Here is a 6038-nt window from a genome sequence, read left to right as displayed (position 1 = left end):
AGTTTAATGCAATAGGACTTAGAGCATGGGGTCCAATAGGTATAGTACTTAGATCATTACAACATGTGTCTTGCTATGATTTAGACATGGACATAGCCTAGGTGTATTTGACACCTAGGGCTAGTTCATAGGATTTTGATTTAGACCTAAGACCTTAGATCTAGGTTTTTAGTCCTTTTTACCTTAGGATTTCTTATCCTTTAAGGTTTACAAAGTGGACTTTAGAAATTTGACATTCTTAACACCTTTAAGTCATTACAATCATAACTTGTTGTGTTTTTATGTCACAAGTTGACATGATGACGTCTTGCTATGACGCGATGCTAATGTCAATACTCATGTCGAACTGTTGTTGATACTGATATCGATACTGATGTCGAACTGATGTAGATATTGATGTCAATCATTTAAACATAAGTCCACGACCATCTTGGTAGAAACACATGTTGTATTACATTATCGATAATTACTTATTTCAAAATGACCATCTTGGACATTTGGTAATTTCGATGAAATTTTGAGAATCCAAAATTGGATCAATATAGATGGCCCTACATTGCTCTCTATTTAAGCCTTTAACATGGTCTATTTCTTATTTATATGGTCTTGATGAACCACACTTGTTGGTACGAAAAGTATCGGCCAAATCTCTGATATGATTTCTATGAAATTTTTTTGTTTAATTCATTATGGATCTAAAAAATACAGTACAAATACATCAAAATCATTGAGACAAATTTTTAAAATAACACTAAAATAGAAATTCCCCAATGGACTGATGAAGGAAAGGGTAGGGGTTTAAGCGGGGCATTTACTCCCCTCCCACATGGAAATCGAATGTGGAGGAGAGTAAGAGAAGCTACTTCTTGCAAGTGGGATACATTTTTTGATAATTAATACATCTTATTTGTATTGCATAGTTGGTCGCGAGTATGGATGCTTGCTTTCACGGAATGTGCAATGACATGTAGGAGTAGATTCTCTTGCTTTAAGCACAAAGGTGGTAATGTGTCGCAACCATGACCTTCCCATTCTTGTGGAGTTTGAATCTAATGAATAATTTGTGGAGTTTGAATCTCACGAATAATTTGGCGATAAATGTTAGTAATTTTGTCAATAAAGTGGTTCTGGGCATAATCATTTGGGACCATGGTTAGCTTGAGGAGCTTATAGCTATAGGAGAATTTCTACATTGTAGGCAGTGATGCCATTGCATCTACCATGGATATTTCTCTCTTTTTTTATAGCATGTAATAATTTCATGCCTAATTTTCACTTAAGTTCAACATTTGTTTGAAACGGTATTTGTAGGGGTGTTTGTTGTGTTTTACTATTTGAGGAGGGTGGCCATATATGTTGGTGGAAATCCAAGTGAGGTTAGTACCCTTAATCTCTGTAGTCACTTTTTCAAGGAGGGTGGATGCTAAGGGAAGGTGGGTTGGGATATCTTAGGAATTCATTCTCTCCAAAGGGGTCCTAGATACCCTTGCTAGGTGGGCGGCTTGTCGAAGTGTGGGCTTTTGTCATCTCTCTTTTAGTGGACTAATACTTTTGAGATGGGCCATTGCTTCAAAGCATACTAGAGGTTGAAAGGTGGTTTACTTAACACTAGTTGGAATTTTGAAGATTGGTCATCCACATGGGGAATAGGTTGGTAAGGTGTGTGGGGCATTATGGCATTTCGCACTGGCTCAGTGCGGTGGCCACCTAGAAGATGGGATGGTCGTGGAGTCCAAGGGGTAGCACATAGACTAGAGTAGTGGGATGATAGGGAGGAGGTAGAGGAATATCATGCCAACACCCCGAGAGAAGTTGAGCTACGTGTACCTTTTGATTATTTAGAAGTGCAAATACATGAGGTTTTAACAATGGTGGAGTAGTTGGCGAGTTATGTCACTATGATCACAAAGAGGTGATTGTCTTTATGAACAAACTTTAATACTATCTTTCAGATATGATGGATCCATTGGTCTCTCTTACTTGAGGATAGAAGGTGATCCACTAGAGGATGAACAAATTTGAAGGTAAGATGGCTCATATGGAGGCACAAGTCTACATAGCCTTTTTCCATATAGGTGGAAATGGTGTGCATGACCCAACTATAGGAAAATAGTTGATTAATGATCATTGTGGGTTATCTTTTAATCAATGATATTTTTTGGTTTTCTAGGAAATTTGTTTATGGTCTTTAAGTTTCCTTTATTACTCTAAGTATCTTTTTTCCATTAAAGTCTAGGCAAAAAGTCTTGTAGGAATGATGCAAGTGGTGTTTTTATGCTAAGCTCCTCACAATGCAACTTTTTTATGAATTAATAGAATATTTGGATTTAGTAAAAAAAGGATTGAAATATAAATAATTGAAATGTAGTTGGAAAGTAGAAAGTACCTAAGAAGTCCAAAAGTGAAATCAAGCATGGTATGATTATTTCCATTGAAATATGTTTCAATTATCTTTTTTTTTCTTAACCGAGAGTGGGTCCTTCTATTCCATTATCTCAAAAAAGTTACATAATGTACATAATAAACAGAGGAGGTGTGGCCCACCTATATGTCGAGCCAACGATAACCTTTTTTGCCAAGCTAGAATCTCATACACTAGGCTGAGGGCCCACAAAACATTACAAAATATCCTTCGTAGACCGTGCGATCTTCCTCTAAAGATCTAACGGTCGAGAAGCATTTCGGGTGGCCAACATGCTTACCCCTTATCCTTTTACTCGGACCCAATAAGACCAGTGAACCGACTTTAAAAATCATTTTGGGTTTGCATAGGGAGAAAACCCATAAGCATTTTACCTGCACGAAATCAACTAGAAGTGCGCGATCCCGTTGTGACTCTGCGACTAGCATGAAACTTAATCGCTATATCAGACCTGAAGCTTAATAAATATCCCGCCTAAGTAATTTCAAGTCTAATTTTATTGTTAACCTTCTTGGTGTTATCCATGTTAAATTCATGGGCTTGCTATGATTTCGCCGTCCTGACACCATTTTAAATGAGTCTGCGACATAATTAATTAAAAGTCCTTTCTTAATGTAATTAGGATCCATGCAAAGACTAGTCATGTTTATAGTTTCCCGCCCGAGAACCATAAGTTTATATAGTTCCAGGAGCATTTTCCCGCCCGAAAACCAAATGCTGACTTTAGAGGGGTGCCTGACTTCCTGCTTACATTTTTCCATATACTGCTTCCCCCTATGGACCAAAATTCCTCTATCTCCATCATTCTTCATCTTGCTTGTTTTCCTTGCTCTGATAGAACTCTCTGTCTAAGGTTTCCTTTCTGGAAAATTCTTCCCACAAATGTCCTTGGGGAGTCTCTATCCACTCATATCTTATATTTCTTTTGGAACATAGAACGCCTTCTTTTGCCAAAATATCTGCTAATCTGTTGGTTTTTCTGCGCACATGGATAAAACTAAGGGTTCTCATGGTTTACAGGTTGGATTGAATACGTTGATAGACTTGTAGTAACCTCCAGTGTCTCGACACTTTGTCTAGTGCTGAGCCATTACCAATTTTCTTGACAGAATTAATTCTCAATTCGGAATTAGCCTCAATTTTGGTGTTATGTAAATTTGAGTCCCTCAATATTTCTAGGCAATGCTCCATGGCCATGATTTCTGCCATATTATTGGTGGCCTTCCCCAAATGACTGTGAATGATGGATTTTATGAAACCCTTTTCATCTCTTATGACTCCTCCATAACCAACCATACGAGGGTTTCCTTTTGAGGATCTATCTATATTGCATTTCATAAAACCGTGAGGTGGAGGTTGCCAAAATTTGTTATCAGATGTTATATGACTTACAATCTTGTTCATTCCCTAGAGGAAAAGTCCCTGCAATCCCAAATTTAGAAGTACCTGCTCATCTTGATCTTGAGGTTGGTTTTCAGGGGGGTATTGATGAGGGTTCCTACAGTCTCTTTGAGCTATCTTATAATCTGATCCACGATGCTCTGGGATGACCCAATCTTGTTATTGAAGATTATATTGTTGTGTTCTTTCGAGACATCCCAGATTATAAAGCCTGGAACCAAAGCCCATGCTTTGTTGATTGTTTCATTTGCAGAGAATTTTTTTCTCCAAATCTTCAAAGTACTTGTGATGCTCCCAATGTCCCTCTCTGTTTGTCTAAATATTGAAGCCACCCAATTCCACAAGGTGGAAGTGAATGGGTAGAGGTTGAGAAGGTGTTCCATAGTTTCTTCTTGTAATTCACATAGCTGGCATCTAGATGGACAGGCTACCCCTCTTTTCCTAAGGTTTTCCTAAGTCAGAATTTTTTATGCTGCACTAACCACATGAACAATTTAATTTCCATCCAGTTTTGGTTATGCCATAGGTCCTTCCATACCTTACTAGGGTTTGGGAATTCGAGCCCCAGGGGTATTCACTTGGCCTCTTTAAGGTTAAAGTTTCCTTCATTGTTTTTACCCCATCTTAGTTGTTCTGAAGAAGTTGATTTTAGAATCTGTCTTTATTCCAAGATGATTGTAAGAGCTTCTACCATACTAGGTTCTTCCATTTTCTCCATTTTCCATCAATTCTATCCTAATCCCAAAAGTCATTTACTCTGAGTAACTCTTTGTTGTCAATATCATTCTTGAGATTGGAAAATTCTTTTTTTAACAGTTTAGGTGCCTATTGCCAATTATCTTCCCAAAACCAAGCAAGGTTTCCATCTCTGATCTCTAAGAAATTGTGTTTCTAAACTATGGCTCTATTCTCCCAAGCTTTGTTCCAAATGTGGGAGCCTTTGATGAGTCCAGACATCCTAATGTAATCCCTTTCTTGCCAATTGTTTGCATATTTCTGTTTCCATACTTTGGCCCAAGGGGAAACTGATTCTTTTAGCCATCTCCACCATAATTTTTCCCCCAAGACTTACTTTAGGGTTTCAGGGTCATCAAGTCCCAAACCTCCATGTATCTTTGGTTTACATATATTATCCGAGGATACCAAAGCCCATTTCTTTTTCTCTTCCCCTTTGTCCCAAAGAAAATCCATTTCGATATTTTTGATGTGTTGCATTACTCCTTTAGGAGCTGGAAGGGCTTAAAGCATGAAAATGGGGAGAGTTTGAAGGATAGCTTTTGTAAGCACTAGCCATCCTGCTAAATTCAAAGAATTGTTTGTCCATTTCCAGATTTTTTCCTATAGTTTATTAGTAACGAGCTCCCAAACTGCCTTGCTCAAAGGTTTGTCCATTAGAGTTACTCTGAAATATTTGGAGGGTAGCATATCTCTTTGGAAGTCTATAATTCTGGTGAGGTTTCTCTGAATATAATTTTATTTTATTTATTTATTTATTTATTATTATTATTATTATTATTATTATTTTTTTTTTTTTTTTTTCTGAATAAGTCTACTCCTATATTGATACAAAATATTTTTACAACGAGGCAGCAGCCTCAAGAGGTCTAGCCTTGAAGATGGCTTATGCACATTACAAATCTAAAAATTGACCCAAAAAATCTAGCAGAAGACCGACTAGAACTCGGACTATGACCGATACATTGAAACAGGAACCACATTGTCAAAAATGTACACTATCCGGAGTGTTGAAACTACTTGACTGAGTTGATACATTTAACCCAAACTATAAACATAGACAAAAACAACTAAAGATTTCCCCTTGAATAGACACGGAGACTACAAAAGAGAACAACAACCTGATTATGCATCTTGAGTGGTGGAAGGTGTTAGAGTCGGTTTGGTCAGTCCTTCGTCAGAGATCAAAACTCTTTATGACTTTCATTTTTATGTGTCCCGCTCCATTCACTCAGCTGCATTCTGCTAGGGGCATGCCATAATCTGACGGAAAAGGTCATGCTAGTCATTTCCGCTCATGTCTGGCTCTTGTTGGCTTAGGTCATTTGTCAATGATCACCAAAGTCCATGACAGTCAAGGTCTAGTCCGTTAATGGAAAAAAGTCATTTTCAATCATTAGGTCTAGGGATTAATCAATTTGGTGTTTAAATATGTCCAATAAAGCCATGCAGGCCAAAGTGAGTCCCTTAAAAAGTAATG

This window comes from Pinus tabuliformis, chromosome 8 (assembly GCF_031772625.1).
Source record: "Pinus tabuliformis cultivar Carrire ecotype Pingquan chromosome 8, CPIR1, whole genome shotgun sequence".
NCBI lineage: Eukaryota > Viridiplantae > Streptophyta > Pinopsida > Pinales > Pinaceae > Pinus > Pinus tabuliformis.
The sequence above is the reverse complement of the archived record's forward strand: the minus strand, read 5'-3'. Positions refer to the sequence as shown.